Source organism: Tursiops truncatus, chromosome 17 (assembly GCF_011762595.2).
Source record: "Tursiops truncatus isolate mTurTru1 chromosome 17, mTurTru1.mat.Y, whole genome shotgun sequence".
NCBI lineage: Eukaryota > Metazoa > Chordata > Mammalia > Artiodactyla > Delphinidae > Tursiops > Tursiops truncatus.
In genome coordinates this window covers 49,010,937-49,028,804 of record NC_047050.1, presented here as the reverse complement: position 1 = coordinate 49,028,804, position 17,868 = coordinate 49,010,937, and the positions used below count along the sequence as shown (strand labels likewise).

General features: G+C 35.0%; 1 long non-coding RNA gene across 4 annotated transcripts in view; it reads right to left on the bottom strand.

The window, feature by feature from the left end:
* The window catches only part of LOC141276926 (uncharacterized), a 242,375-nt gene that overhangs the window by 94,589 nt on the left and 129,918 nt on the right, over positions 1-17,868 (bottom strand). The gene's annotated exons all lie outside the window — the stretch shown is intronic.

The following is a 17,868-nucleotide window of genomic DNA, read 5'->3' as shown; positions in this document are numbered from 1 at the left end:
AGACAAGTCAGCAAAGGAGAGATGACCACAGGACTTCCAGGGGTAGGGACTGGGTGAGGCAGAAGACAAAGCAGAATCTCTGAAGGATCTCATGAAATGTCCTGGAGCCAGGCCCACAGAGAAAGAGAGTCTAGGCTAAGAAAGTAGAGTTTGAGTAGTAGGCAGACAGAAGGACAGAGGGCTTAATCAACAGGCACCATTGAGAGGCAGAGACCCGAGGCAGCAATGTTGTAAGAACAGCACCAGGAGGGAAAGTAGAGTCTGAGATTCCTCGTTGGAACCATAACTGGGATTAGAGGTCGGAAGTATCAGGAATGTCCCACCCTCCCACCTACCTGCCCAACAGTAGAGGCAAAAGTAAACTCTCCTTGGAGGAAAGTTTCCTGAAACAGGCCCACGGGTCTCGCACAGATGGAAAGCATGCATGAACTTACAAATAAAGTTCACCAAACACACAGAAAAACAAGCCACAATGTGTGAGAATCAGCAGACAAGAAACAAAGGTTTAAATGGAAAGAACTGTAGATACTGTAACTGTTTGACATAACAGAAAATAGCTAAGTATGAAATTTATAAAATTTATAAAAGAAAAATGCAATTACAAAGATAAATATACAGTAAAACTATGAGAAATAAGCAGATAGAATTGAAGAGGTTATAATTTACAGGTATAAAAAATATAATTGAAATTATATATGTTAGATTAAAAAGCTCAATCAATGTCAATAAATAGATTAGGGAACGAATAATAGGTTAAAGCAAACACAGAAGCCAGGGAATGGGGCTGCAGGTTCCACCCTCTAATTATACTTTGGTCTTTCTGGTGACTAGCACCCACCCTGAAGCTATCCAAGGGCCACTGGACATCTTATTAACATACAAAAGACACTCATTAATCTGGAGACTAAGGGCTTTAGGAATTCTATGCCAGGAGCCAGGGACAAAGACCAAATAATTTATTTTTTTATTTTGTAACGTTTTCTTTTAAGCTAATGTTGTCTTTTAGTGGATTTATATTTATGTGATTATGTTTCACACCTTGAAAGTAGGACCTTCAGTCTTTTGACACTTAACAACCAAGAGTATAATTTTTTCATGGCATTGACTGAATTAATAAAAATGAATCTTTTATTTGGTATTGATACACTTAATTTGTATATTGGGACCTACAAAATGGAGGCAGACCCAGTCACCCAGCCCACATCACAAATCTAAACTTAAGCCATCCTGCACTTATGGAAATGCCTCACTATCAAGGAAGGTGAACACCAGTCAGAATCTTCCAACTCAGCTTTAGCTAGCTTACCCCACCCCAGAAAATAGAACTACCTAGCCTTTAAGGAGATCACCCAAGCTCATTGCCAATCATGCCCTGTACCATACTGCTGCCCCTAACAGTCTCTACAATTTACTCTTGCCCAAAATCCCTTGGGAGGAGTGCTCTACTGCTTATGAGGCACTGCACTCCCCCAATCCACGGATTATTTTCCTCCTAATAAAGGACATCAAACTCGTTACTAAATTGTTTCGGGTTTGTCATTTCACAGTATACTTAGCATAAACTGGGATAGAATTTGTTTTTCCAGAAAGTTTTTTTTTAAGATATTTGCTCCTTATTTATATGATGAAAAGAAGGGAAGCGTTGTTCAAAGTACTCTTGAGAAGTTTCTCTACAAAGAGATAAAGCCCTTTAATTCTCAATGTTTCTGATGTTTTCAATAATTTAGATAAAATATTTAAATATTTACTATTTTAAAGAATTTCCCTATACGTTTATAACCTACAGTAGGAGTTTTTAATGTTTTAACAAAAATTTTTAAAACATTCTAACTGCAATAATTGACATATAATATTGTATTCATTTTGGGTTTGCAACATAATGATTTGAGATATGTATATGTTGCAAAATGACTGCCACCATGTTTAGTTAACATCCATCACCACAAATTTGTAGTCACAAATTTTGAATATGTGTGTGTGATGCAAATTTTTAATTAAGATCTACTCTTTCAGCAACTTTTGAATATACAATACAATATTGTTACCTATAGTCATCATGCTGTAAATTATATCCCTAGAACTGATAGCTTGAAGTTTACACCTACTGATGACATTCACCCATCTTACCCACCCCCTGAAAGTTATTTTTTAATGCAATTAAACTTGAGTGAAAGAGTCACAAAATCTCATAAGCGACCTGTGGTACAAAGAAAAATGGACTCCAAAATGTCTATCGCCTAATTCACAGAACTGGTGACTGTTACTTTACACAGCAAAAGGGGCTTTTCAGATATGATTAAAGTTAGGGACTTTGAGATGAGGACATTACTCTGGATTATCAAGGTGGGCTTAATCTAATCACATAACTATTAAAAGTAAAAAATCTTGGTGCTTCCCTGGTGGCGCAGTGGTTGAGAGTCCGCCTGCCGATACAGGGGACACGGGTTCGTGCCCCGGTCCGGGAAGATCCCACATGCCGCGGAACGGCTGGGCCTGTGAGCCATGGCCGCTGAGCCTGTACGTCCGGAGCCTGTGCTCCGCAACGGGAGAGGCCACAACAGTGAGAGGCCCGTGTACCACAAAAAAAAAATAGTAAAAAATCTTTCCCAACTGTGGTCAGAGAGATGTGATGACAGATAAAGAAGCAGAAGAAAGAAGGCACAAAAAGACAGCCACCTGCCATTGCTAGCTTTGAAGACAAAAGGGCCCACATGTCAAGGAATGAGGCTGGCATCTAGAAACTCAGAATGACCACCAGCCAACATCCAACAAAGAAACGGGGACCTCAGTCCTTCAACTGCCAGGAAATAAATTCTGAGTTGAATGAGCAAGGAAACAAGATTCTTGACTAGAGTCTCCATAAATGAGTACAGCCTTGTCAACACTTTGATTTTAGCCCAATGATACCTGGATCAGATTCGTAACCTTCAGAAATAAAAGATAATAAATTTGTGTGTTTAAACCACTAAGTTTGTGGTAGTTTGTAATGGCAGTAAGAGAAAACTAATACTTCCTGCACTGTTGGTGGGAATGTAAATTGATACAGCCACTATGGAGAACACTATGGAGGTTCCTTAAAAAATTAAGAACAGAACTACCATATGACCCAGCAATCCCACTACTGAGCATATACCCTGACAAAACCGTAATTCAAAAAGAGACGTGTACCACAATGTTCACTGCAGCATTATTTACAATAGCCAGGACATGGAAGCAACCTAAATGTCCATCAACAGATGAATGGATAAAGAAGATGTGGCACATATATACAATAGAATATTACTCAGCCATAAAAAGGAACGAAATTGAGTTATTTGTAATGAGGTGGATGGACCTAGAGTCTGTCATATAGAGTGAAGTCAGAAAAAGAAAAACCAATACTGTATGCTAACACATATTTATGGAATCTAAAAAAATGGTACTGATGAACCTAGTGGCACGGCTGGAATAAAGACGCAGACATAGAGAATGGACTTGAGGACATGGGGGGTGGGGGGAAGATCGGACAAAGTGAGAAAGTAGCATTGACATATATACACTACCAAATGTAAAATAGATAGCTAGTGGGAAGCTGCTGCATAGCACAGGGAGATCAGCTTGGTGCTTTGTGGCGACCTAGAGGGGTGGGATAGGGAGGGTAGGAGGGAGGCTCAAGAGGTAGGGGATATGGGGATATATGTATACACATAGCTGATTCACTTTGTTGTACAGCAGAAACTAACATAACATTGTAAAGCAAGTATACCCCAATAAAGATGTAAAAAAAAAAGAAAACTAATTCAGGACCACAGTGAAAAGAGAAGTAACTTTCTCAAAGTCATAGAACTTTTAGGGATAACACTGGGGCTAGGACATTGTTTTCATATTTTGGCCGCACAGCAGTATATGGGATCTTAGTTCCCCAACCAGGGCTTGAACCCGCACCCCCTGCAGTGAAAGTGCAGACTCCTAACCACTGGACCACCAGAGAAGTCCCCTATTAATTTAATATTTTTAAAATTTAAATATACCTTTATTTTCCTGGTAATAAATTTGAACTGCTTCTTAGTGGACATTTAGCAAATTAACAGATGTTCTGAAAGATACAGATAATGATGGTTTTAAATTAATGTCAATTAGTTTTCAAGGAAAAGAATCATAAGAACTTTTATTTTGGCTTAGATGAAAAGAATTTCCATTTTTTTTAAAGTTTTAAATCACACATATCACATAAGAAATGTTCATTTTATTGGCTACAGACAGATGTTGGCCTCAATCAAAAGGTTATTTGCTTTGCAACAAAAACAATAAAATACCTAGCAATAAATTTAACCAAGAAGGTGAAAGTCCTGTACACTAAAAACTGTAAGACATTGTTGAAAGAAATTGAAGAGGACACAAAGAAAAGATATTTTACTCTCATGGATTGGAAGAAGAAACATTGTTTAAATGTCCATATTACCTACAAAAATCTTCATATTTGATACAATTCCTATCAAAATCCCTATGATATTTTTCAAAATATAGAAGAAAAAAATCCTAAAGTTTATATGGAACCACAAAAACCCCAAATAGCCAAAGTAATCCTAAAAATTACAAAGCCATAATAATAAAACATCATGATACTGGCAGAACAGACATACAGATCAATGGAACAGAATTAAGAGCCCAGAAATAAACCCATACATATATGGATAATTAATTTACAATAAGGAACAAAAAACATACATTGGAGAAAGGATAAACTCTTCAATAAAAGTCACACGCAAAAAGATAAAACTAGACCGCCATCTCACAACATACACAAAAATCAAATCAAAATGGATTAAAGACTTGATTGTAAGACCTGAAACCATAAATTCCTAGAAGAAAACCTGGGCATCGTTGACATTAACCTTAGTAATATCCTTCTGAATATGTTTCTTCAAGCAAGGGAAACAAAACAAAAATAGACAAGTGGGACATCAAACTAAAAAGCTTCTGAACAGCAAGGGAAACCAGCAACAAAATGAAAAGACAACCTACAAAATGGGAGAAGAGATTTGCAAATCATATATCCAATAAGGGATTAATATCCAAAATATATAAAGAACTTAAAAAACTCAACAACAACCACCAAAAAAAAACCAAACCCCAAACAACCCAACTAAAAAATGCGCAGAGGACATGAACAGACTTGTTTACAAACAAGACATACAGATGGCCAACGGGCACATGAAAAGATGTTCACCATCACTAAGCATTAGGGAAATGCAAATCAAAAGCACAATGAGGTATCACGCCAATTAGAATGGCTATTTTTAAGTAGGCAAGAAATAACAAGTGTTGGAGAGGACATGGAGAAAAGGGAACACTCATACCCTGTTGATGGGAAGGTAAATTCGTGTAGCCACTAAGGAAAACAGTATAGAAATTCCTCAAAAAATTAAGAATAGATCCAGCTAGCCTACTTTTGGGTATTTATCCAAAATGAAAACACTAATGCAAGAAGATATATGCATCCCTATGTTCATTGCATTATTTGCAAGGTATGGAAACAGCCTAAGTACACATCAATAGATGGATGGATAAAGAAGATGTGGTGTGTATATGTGTATGTGTGAATATATATATATATATATATATATATATATACACACACACACACACACACACACACACACATGGATGGACGACCTTGAGGGCATTATACTAAGTGAAATAAGTCAGATCACGAAAGACAAATACTGTATAATTTCACTCATGTGGAAAGTAAATAAATAGCAAAAAAAACCCCAAACAAACATATAGACACAGAGAATAGAGTAGTGGTTACCAGCGGGGAAGGAGGAGGACGGCTGGAGCAAGCAATATGGGCAAAGTGAGTCAACTCTAGGGTAACGGATAGAAACTAACCTTTGGTGGTAAGCATGCTGTAGTGCATGCAGCAAAATCAAAATATGATGTGTATACATGAAACTTATATGACGTTATAATCCAGTGTTACCTAAATAATATTTTTGAAAAAGCTTTTTGCTGCAGTTAGTACTCTGAGAGCAGGTCAGGTTCCCTTGAGAGTTCAGACTGAAACTCTACATAAAGTATTACTTCATTAGTTTAATAAAATAACATATTTTAAAATATTATAAATAGAAGTCAAGAAAATAAAGACAACTTTTTTAAAAACCAAGAGATTGTAGAATTTTAAAATAAGCCATATAGGACTTATTAAAAGTTGGAAAGCCAGCAACCTGGAAGCCAGGAAGTGAACTTGGACTGGGAAGTAAACTCCTCATTGTGTAACCTTGGGGAAAAATTCCTCTGAGACTCAATATTCTCATCAGTAAACTAGTAGGGGACCAAATATGTTCCTGTCTGCATGCCATATTATGTTAAGAACAAAATAATACAATAGAGATGAAAGTCATGTCTAAAGAGATTACAGAAAATATTCTGAACTAAAAGCCAGAAGATCTTAGTGTTACTTCCCAATCTGCCATGTGACATTGTCTAATATCATTCCTCAAAATTTTAGTTCTACCATCTGCAAAATAGAAATAGTAAAACATTCTCTTCCACCATCACAGGATGCCATGGTTGAAAAGTATTTTCAAATAAGAAAGCTATATGTACCTGAGACTTTTTTGGTACATGAAAGGATAACTCACTCTCAAGAAGCCATGTCCAAAGAAATCAAAATACTTTCTGAGTAAATGATGTGATAATGTGTTGTGGATGGAATTGTTCTCTCAGGTATATAAATAATTTTGTGATTCCTAGATGACTATGTGAAGCCACAAGTTTGGATTAATTCACAAAGGAGCTTAAACATTAAAAGAAATAATACTCTTTGAAAGAGAACCATTAAGTATATGCATCAGACTAACAGAGGAGAGACCTAAAGTCAAGTCAAAAAGAAAGGCATAGCACAGAAACTTTCTGGAAGTCAAGAGGTAAACAGTAACAATGTTGAGACACTGAAGAGGCTTCATGAAGAGTGGACTCTGCCCTATGGGTTTTCAGATATACTTGAAAGGGTCATAAAATATCCTAGTAATAAGAACTATCACACAGCTGGCTCACTCATTGCTTTGGATGTAATTTGGGATTTATTACACTTCATTATATTCAGAAACATAAAAGTAGAAGACTTGTTTTTTGGTATTTGCTATCTGATGGAAAAATTTTGCCTTACAAAGATAATTAGAAGACTAATATTTATGTTTACAACACAATTCCACCAAATTAATCATACATGCTTAGATAGGCCAGGTACCTCCTCCTTTTCGATAAAAAATTTAAAAGAATGGAGGGTGTATTCTGTTCAGCTGGTCAGAATCCAGAAATTCTCATAATTGCTTATTACTTGTACTTTCCACTATTGAGACCAAAAATGTTGACCTGCTATTGAGAATTTTCCAGAAACCATCCTGGAGGCTATTATACTGTTTCTGGACAAACTGCGATTACTTATCCCTCTCTCCTTGCAGTTATTTACAAACATCAAGCTTTCCATTTGGATTAAATTTTTAATTTCCCAACTAGTAGAGCACCTCTTGGCAAATCCATCATATGAAATTCTTATGTCTTTGTAAAATATAGGGTTTTGAATACAATCACTAGATCACCAAATAGAAACAAAAGAGTAAAATATTATTTTAATTTTTAAAAGAATACTAGTTAAGAAATAACACAACCATAATAATAATTGAATTGTAAAGATGAACAATAAAAATAAATTATTATAATATATTCATTCATACAATGAGTTGAAATGACTCTTTAAAATCCCTGCCATTCATTCCTTATCTTTGGAATTTCTGAGACCTGGATTTAAATCTGCTCTCTGATGCTTATTAATTATAGGAACTTAATCTACTTACCCTTCTCAATTTACAATGCACTTGGTTAGAATATCTACTTAATATGACTGTAGTGAAAATTAAAGATAATATATACAAAGCTCCTACCATAATTCTTGTTACCTAATAACGCATCAATAAAAGGAAGATTTTTGTTTGTTTGTTTTCTTGGTCCATAACCACAGGAAATAGAGGAAACTCATTCTACTTTCACAAATTAAAGATCTTGAGAGGTAGATTCTAGTGCTCACTAGTGTTCTAGTGCTCAGCAAAGTCATGGTACTAATCAAAGCAACATTTTAGAACTTTATAGAACTTTATAGAACTTTATCATTTATAACACTTTATAAATATCTCATCTGATACAAATCCATAGCAATAGCCAATTCATACCCTTTTTGAGATAAGACAATTGGGATTCAGAGAAATTAAGTGACTTTTTAATAATAACTGTTAGTGTAGTAGATATATTTTGGTTGCTGAGGACTTTTCTTCATCCTGGAAAATGTCTTGCCTTCCACTTCATTCATAAGCCTCCTGTGAGAACTTCCAAGTCTTAAGTAAATCCATACTCCTGACAACAGCCGATTGGCCCAAGAGTAGGGACAAGACTCAAGCGGAGTCAATAATAGCAGACGACATTCACAGTGGCCACAAGTGATTGGTCCAAGGAGGACCTCTGACGCAATCTGGGCCAAAGGGTCTCTTCTCAAGATTCTTTGGGCTTAAGCCAAGAAAGTTTCTCTCTGATGACAGGGCTTTGATATGTTTAACTCCAGAGCTGCTGGCATCTGTGACTTCTGTAGAATGGGGAATGTTATTCTGAGCCAGAGAAAATGAGGTTTTCTTATACTAAATTCGGTGCTCTTTTCACCAGACGGACTACTAATAGTCACCACTGTTCTCTGAATACCCCCTTTTGCCATTTTTATTCATTTGATTTTGGAGCCTCAGCAGGTAAAAGCTATAAAGGGTGGTGTACAAATTAATTCACACACTATTAAGTATATAAGGAAATGTATATACAGTATATATGAAGGAAATGACAAAACAAAGAGGGACAGACCCATGTCCTAAAATTGCTTCAATTCATCCGGTACACATTCTAGTACAGCTGGTGAATACTGAATTTACTAAACTTGCTCTGTTCCATATAACCCCAGCTCATTCCACATGGTTTTTTTGTTTGTTTGCTTTTTGCTTCTTAAAATGCCCAACCTCCAGTCCACAACCTTGACATCTCTTCATCTAGCTAACTGTTGTTACTCAGGTCTCAGTGTAGAGATAATTTATTCCAGGAAGCCTTCTCTAGTCTCCAAGTTTGGGCTCTATGCACCTCCTCCATGCTCCATGAGCACCTGTATTAAATCCACGGTAACTCCTATCCTATTACCCGATAAAAGTTCACCATACAATCCCAAGACAGCAATAACCATCCTGCTCAGTACTATATCTTCAGTAGCTGGGATTGTGTTTAACATATAGCCAACACTCAAATTTTTATGATAATCTTTGTGAATAAACTTCTTTGGGGATTTTTATAAAATTCATATCATTCCCCACCTCCAAACATATCATTGATAAGGTATCTTACTTACTAATGAAAACATTTGAGTTACTCAGTTGTGTTGGGAAGGACATTAGATTGAAAACAACTCAGTTGTAAAATGCCTGAAGTCACATAAAAAAATATTAAAGGCAAATTTAGATGGGCAGTGAAATGAGAATTGCCTTCAAAGCATGTTCAGATAATTTTATTTATATAATAGAGAATGAGAATTAATATCTATAGTCCACCAAAGGACAACAAGAATGCCAAACACTATACCCTGGGAAAGCAATTTGCAACAGGTCAAAACTGAAAATTGTAAAATGGTTCTCATATAAATGGCTATTGACTCTTAAATTTTGGCAATAACATTGTAAACTATGTATCATCAAAACCAAAATGGTTTTCCTTATGTGAGTGGACATAACTATGTAACCACATCTCTCTCAGAATATATTAGAAATGACAGTGATATAATAAAAAAAAAAACTCAGTTAAAAAAAAAACTCAGTTAAAGAAATATATATACTATTCAGATTTCACCAGCAATATAAATGGTATGAAGCAAATGAACCTCTCACTGGGTGACATCAATCTGACATAAACAATAGCACCAGGAGAGAAACATACCCAAATACACTTTGGTCACAAGGACTTAGGTTGAAGACAGGTAGAATGGAAGCCCAGTGTTTTAGTTTTTATCAACTGTTTGATTCAGTGTTTTCTTCCTATTGCTGATCTTGGCCCTTAGGAATACTCTATGTTTTTCTTGGATTTTTAGAAATAGCACATTTCAAATCACAGGGCAATGTGCATTCTAGGCCAGGAAAATGGCAATGCCTAGTAATGTGGTATGCCTAAGATTTTACTTGGCACATGTGTCTAATAAATACTTGTTGAATAAATGAATGAATAAACAAATCTGTTCACTGCTTCGCTATACACTTTGAACTTAATTCTTTATTTTTGAATATGCCTTTTCCTTTTTTAATTGATTGTTAACAACATCGAAAACAAAAAAAACCTGGGCAATGTATGAGAGCAAAGCAGTACTACTCATAACCAGAATTGGCAACTTCTCAAAAGTCTTGAGTTTAACACCCACCCCTCCCAAAGTATGCTCAATATGTTTGTCATTAAAAAACTTTGGGTTTGTTTGCAGAAGAGCATTAGTCAAATCCAATGTTTTCTTTGGATCAAGTATTTGAATATGAATCTATTCATCACTCTTAGCATGAGAAGAGACCAATGGATACATTTCCCCAGAAAAGACCAATAAAAAATAAAAGAGGGACAAATAAATTATATAAGCACCAACTACGGAGCCATAAAGTCAGAAGAAGACATAATAATAATCATTTTATCATCAAACCAATGTGTTTAATAAACTAAGTAAAATGGACAATTTCCTACAAATATGTACTTAGTGTAACTACCTCAAGAAGAAAAAGAAAACATAAACAGTCCTAAATCATTAAAGAAATTATATTGGTAGTTGAAAATCTACCCAGGTAATCAAAAGTATCTCAGACTGTATTACAGATGAATTCTACTGAACAATATAGGAAAAGATTGTTACAAACTTCACAAGCTCTACCAAAGAAAAAAGAAATACCATGTTTTATCTTTTTTTAGGATAGTATAACCTTCTTACCAATATCACAGTATAAAAAGGAAACTTTAGCAAAACTCACTTATGAACAGAATTGAAACAAAAAGGGGTAATGCAAGTTGGATTTGTTCCATGAATGAAAGAATATTTTAACAATAGAAGATGTTATGCAACACATAAACAGATTAAACAACATTCAGATAACCATATAGGCAAGAAAAGAATTCAGTAAAATTCTATACCAGTTAATATAAAACTTTTATAAAAGCAGGAAGAGAATTTCATTACCCAATAAAGAGGATCTACATAAAAACTAAAAAAAAACGTAGTTAATAATGAATCATTAGAAGCACCCCCTTTAAAATCAAGAGTGGATTGTTTCTGTCATCATCACTTGTCATCCACTTAGCCCTGGAGATACAAGCCATCACAGTAAGATGGGGAAAATAAGGTTTAAGTGGATAAACATTGATAAGAAAGAAACTAAACAATTATTATTCAATAATTTATAATTATTCATATAGATATCATAAGAGGAAACACAGGCAATGTGTGAGAATTACTAAGAAAATACATCAAGATTGATGGACATAGGTAGATTATTTTTAATGATGCTTATTCCTATATACTAGCAACAAGAGAAAATGAGATTTAAAAAAAAAGCATTTTAGATAATTTAAAAAAACACAACGGGTAAAAATAAACATAAGGGAAAAGCTTTGTGCATGTTCCAGAAGAAGCACAAGGCTCTGGCACTAGCCCCCTGGCTCTAGTCTGCACCTGCCAAGACAGCAGCCCTAGGTACCCCAGAAAAAGCTTCAGTCCATGCTTGTTTCAGCTCCAGCACTCCCACCAAAACTACCAGCTACATGTAGACTGCTTAGGGACACTCCTATACAAGGACATGCCTTCAAGACTGGGATAGTCTAATTTCATAGAGACAGAGAAATTCAAACAAAATGAGACTACAGAAGAGTATGTTCCAAATGAAAGAACAAGATGACCCTAATGGAATGGAGATAAGTAATTTACCTGGTAAAGAGTTCAAAGAAATGGTCATAAAAATACTCATGAAACTCAGGAAAAGAATAAAGGAACACAGTGAGAACTTCAACAAAGAATTAGAAAGTATAAAAAAGACCAATCAGAGCTGAACAATACAATAACTGAAATGAAAAATACTCTAGAGGGAATCAAAGCAGATTAGGTGATACAGAAGAACACATAAGTGACCTGGAAAAGAGAATAGTGGAAATCACCAAATCAGAATAGCAAAAAAAAAAAAAAATTAATGAGGATAATTTAAGGGACCTCTGGAACAACATCAAATGTACTACTATTCACATTACAGGGAGTTCCAGAAGGATAAAAGAAAGAGAAAGGGGCAGAAAGTTTATTTGAGGAACTAATGGCTGAAAACCTAACCTGGGGAAACTAACACATGTCCAAGTCCAGGAAGCACAGAGTCCCAAATAAGAGGAACCCAAAGAGAACCATGTCAAGACATATCATAATTAAAGTGGCAAAAATTAAAGATAAAGAATTTTAAAGGCAGCAAGAGAAATAGAGTCACATAAAAGAGAACACCTTTGAGGCTATCAGCTGATCTTCAGCAGAAACTTTGCAGGCTATAAGGTAGTGGCATAATATATATAAAGGGCTGAAATAAAAAACCTACAATCAAGGATCCTCTACCCAGCAAGGTTATTATTCAGAATTGAAGGAGAGATAAAGAGTTTCTCAGACAAGCAAAAACTAAAAGAGTTCATCACCACTAAGCATGACTTAAAAAAGAAAAATAGTAAAAGGTCTTCTTTAGGTGAAAAAGAAAAGGACACAACGAAAAATAAGAAAATAAATTTTAAAATCTCACTGGTAAAAACAAATACATAGTAAAGGTAGTTAGTGGTCAACCACTGATAAAGCTAGCATAAAGGTTAAAAGACAAAAGTCATAAAATAAACTATAACTATGATAAATAGTTAAGGGATACACATAAAGATGTAAAATATGACATCAAACAATAAAACATGGGGGAAGAGGGAGTAAAACATGTAGAGCTTTTAGAATGGGATTGAACTTGAATGACTATCAGTTTAAAACAAATAGGGATAACATAGGTTGATAAACATGAACCTCAAAGTAACCCCAAACCAAAAACCAACAATAGATACACAAAAAATAAGAAAGAAAACCAAGCATAACACTAAAGGAAATCATCAAACCACAAAGAATGAGACTAAAAGAAGAAGAAACAGAAAAGGACTATAAAAACAATCAGACAACAAGTAACAAAATGGTGATGAGTACATACCTATCAATAACAACTTTAAATATAAATGGAATAAATGCTCCAACCAAAAGACAGAGGGTAACTGGATAAATAAAAATAAGACCCACCTATATGCTGCCTGCAAGAGACTCACGTCAGAGCTAAAAACACACACAGACTGAAAGTGAAGGGATGGGAAAAGATATTTCATGAAAATGGAAATAAAAAGAAAGCTGCAGTAGCAATCCTCATATGAGATAAAATAGACTTTAAACAAAATCTATAACAAAAAACAAAAAAGGGCATTACATAATGATAAAGGGGTCAATCCAAGAAGATGCTATAACATTTTGTAAACATATACGCACCTGACACAGAAGCAAGTAAATATATAAAGCAAATAGTAACAAATATAAAGGGAAAAATGGATAGTGATATAATAATAGTACCCCACTTACATCAATGTATAGATCATCCAGACAGAAGATCAATAAGGAAACAGTGATCTTAAATGGCACATTAGACCAGATGAAATTGATCAATATCTACATTCCATCCCAAAAGAGAAGAATACACATTCTTTTCAAGTGCACATGGAACATTCTCCAGGATTATATCACATACTAGTCTACAAAAATAAGTCTCAATAAATTTAAGAAAACTGAAATCATATCAAGCATCAACAACACTGATATGAAATTAGAAATCAATTACAAGAATGAAACTGGAAAAAAAATAAACATGTGGAGACTAAACAGCATGTTACTAAAAAAAAAAAAAATCAATGGGCCAATGAAGAAATCAAAGAGGAAATTTTAAAATATCTTGAAATAAATGAAAATAGAAGCACAACTTTCTAAAATCTATCAAATTCAGCAAAAGCAGTTCTAAGAGGGAAGTTTATAGTGATAGAGGCCTACCTCAAAAAGCAAAACAAAAAAAATTCTCAAATAAACAACCTAACTTTACAACTAAATGAATTAGAAAAACAAAGCCCAAGGTAGTAGAAGGAAAGAAATAATAAAGATCGGAGCAGAAACCAAAATATAATAGAGACCAAAAAGAAAAATGCCAAAGATCAATGAAACTAAGAGCCAGTTTTTTTTCTGGAAAAGATAAATAAAATTAATAAGCCTCTACCCTGACTCATCAAGAAAAAAAGATAGAGGGCCCAAATAAATAAAATTAAACATTAAAGAAGAAAAGTTACAATTGATATCACAGAAATAAAATCATAAGAGAACACCATAAACAATTATAAGCCAACACATAGGACAACCTAAAAGAAATGGATAAATTCCTAGAAAAACACAATCTTCCAAGACTGAATCAGGAAAAAATAGAAAATCTGAACAGATTGATTACTAGTAATGAAATCGAATCAGTAATCAAAACTCCAACAAAAAAGGTCCAGAACCAGATGGCTTCACAGGGGAATTCTGACACACATTAAAAGAAGAGGAAATACCTATTCCTCTGAAACTGTTTCAAAAAACTGTAGAGGAGCTAACACTTCCAAGCTCATTTTATGAGGCCAGCATTACCCAAATTCTAAAACCAGACAAAAAAGCTACAAAAGTGAGAAATTACAGGTCAATACCCCTGACGAACATAGATGCAAAAATACTCAGCAAAATTAGCAAACCAAATTTGACAATACATTAAAAAGATTATACATCATGATCAAGTGGGATTTATTCCAGAGATACAAGGATGGTTCAATATCCACAAAACAATCAACGTGATACACCACATTAATAAAACAAAGGAGAAAAATCACATGATCATTTCAATAGATACAGAAAAAGCCTTTAACAAAATTCAGCATTCACTCATGAAAAAAACACTCAACAAAGTTGGTATAGAGGGAATATACCTCAACATAATAAAGGCCATATATGAGAAACCTACAGATAACAACATATTTAATGGTGAAATGCTGAAAGCGTTTCCTCTAAGATCTGGAACACGACAAGGATGCCCTCTCTCACCACGTCTATTTAATATAGTATTAGAAGTCCTAACCACAGCAATCAGACAAGAGAAAGAAATAAAAGGCACCCAAATTAGAAGAAAAGACGTAAAAGTGTTGCTATTTGCAGATAGCATACTAAATCTAGAAAACTCTGAAGTCTCCACCAAAAAACTATTAGAACTAATAAATGAATTCAGTAGAGCTGCAGGAGGTAAAATTAATATACAGAATCTGTTGCATTTCATACACTAGTAATAAATTATCAGAAGGTGAAATTAACAATCCCATTAACAATCACATCAAAAAGAATAAAATACCTAGGAATAAGTTTAACCAGGAGATGTAAGACTTGTACTCTGAAGACACAAATAAATGAAAAGATATCCCATGCTTGCTCATAGATTGGAAGAATTAATATTGTTAAAATGTCCATACTACCACAATGCAATTCCTATCAAAATACCCGTGGCATTTTTCACAGACCTAGAATAAATGATTCTGACATTTGTTTGGAACCACAGAAGACCCCAAACAGACAAAGCAATCTTGAGAAAAAAAAGAATAGAGCTGTAGGTATCATGCTCACTGATTTCAAATTATACTACAAAGTTAATGGTAGTCAAAACTGGCACATGAACAGGCACAAAGATCAATGAAACAGAATAGAGAGCCCAGAAATAAATGCACTCACATATGGGCAATTAATCTATGATAAAGTAGGCAAGAATATACTACAGGGAAAAGACAATCTCTTCAACAAGTGGTGTTGAGAAAACTGGACAGCTACAGGTTAAAGAATGAAACAAGACCATTTTTTCATACTATATACAAAAATGAATTCAAAATGGATTTAAATGTAAGACTTAAAACCGTAAAACTCATAGAAGAAAACATAGGCAGTACACTCTTTGATACCAGTCTTAGCAACATTTTGTCTGGATCTGTTTCTCAGTCAAGTGAAACAAAAGCAAAGATACAAATGGGACAAGATTAAAGAGATTTTCCACAATGAATAAAACTATCAGCAAAATGAAAAGGCAACTTACTGAACCAGAGAAGATAGTTGCAAATGATGTGTTTGATAAGGATTAGCATCCAAAATACATAAAGTACTTGTACAACTCAATATCAAAACAACAACAAACAATTCAATTTATAAAATGGGCACAGGACCTGAATAGACATTTTTCCAGAGAAGACATACAGATGGCCACAGACACAGGAAAAAATGCTCAACATCACTAATCATCAGGGAAATGCAAATCAAAACCACAGTGGGGTATCACCTCACACCTGTCCGAATGGCTACTGTAAAAAAGACAAGAAATAAGTTGGCGAGGATGTGGAGAAAAGGGAACACTTGTGCACCATTGGTCGGCATGTAAATTGGTGCAGCCACTATGGAAAACAGTATCAAACTTCCTCAAAAAATTAAAAATAGAACTACCCTATGATCCAACAATTCCACTCCTAGGTATTTATCTGAAGGAAAAAACCCCACTAATTTGAAAAGATATATGCAGCCCTATGTTCATTGCAGCATTATTTTTTTTTTGGTATGGAAAATATTTTAATATTTTTCTCAGGTTCTCCACATTTAAATATATAAGCCTTTTTTTAACATCTTTAGGCTTTATTCTATTTTTTAGCTGTAATTTTTTTTTCATTTTATTTCAAGCTTTATCAAAAAATAGCAGCCAGAACTTCCCTGGTGGCTCAGTGGTTAAGAATCTGCCTGCCAATGCAGGAGACAAGGGTTTGATCACTGGTCCGGGAAGATCCCACATGCCACGGAGCCACTAAGCCCGTGCGCCACAACTACTGAGCCTGTGCTCTAGAGCCCATGAGCCACAACTACTGAGCCTGCACACCACAACTACTGAGCCCACGTGCCGCAACTGCTGAGCCCACGTGCTGCAACTACTGAAGCCTGCATGCTCTAGGGCCCACATGTTGCAACTACTGAAGCCTGTGCACCTACAGCCTGTGCTCCGTAACAAGAGAAGCCACCACAATGAGAAACCCGTGCACCGCAATGAAGAGTAGGCCCCACTCGCCACAACTAGAGAAAGCCCGCACGTGGCAACGAAGACCCAACGCAACCAAAAAATAGATAAATAAAATAAAATAGTAGCCGAAAATAGAATGAGTAAAGGAGTAGAAACAATAGCTAATTTCACTAAAGCAAAGTCAGGTTAAGATCTATTTGAAAAAAAAATTGTGAAGAAAGCTGGGAGAGATTACACTACTGAAAAATCCTGGGAGAGCCACAGCTGCTGTTCCTTCACAGAATGTGAGTGATGTTGAAAGATTAATAAGGTTTGGATAACATTAATTAATTAGAGTGATGTTATAAACTCCAGTACTCCAGTTGCCATAACAACCTGCTATATGTTGGTTTTCTTTTTTTTTTTTCTTTTTTAATTGGGGTATAGCTGCTTTACAATGTTGTGTTAGTTTCTGCTGTACAACGAAGTGAATCAGCTAAATATATACAAATATCCCCTCTTTTTTTGGATTCATTGCAGCATTATTTACAATAGCCAAGGTATGGAAATAACCTAGATGTCCACTGATGGATGAAGGGATAAAGAAGATGTGGATATATATACAAAGGAATATTTCTCAGCCATTAAAAAA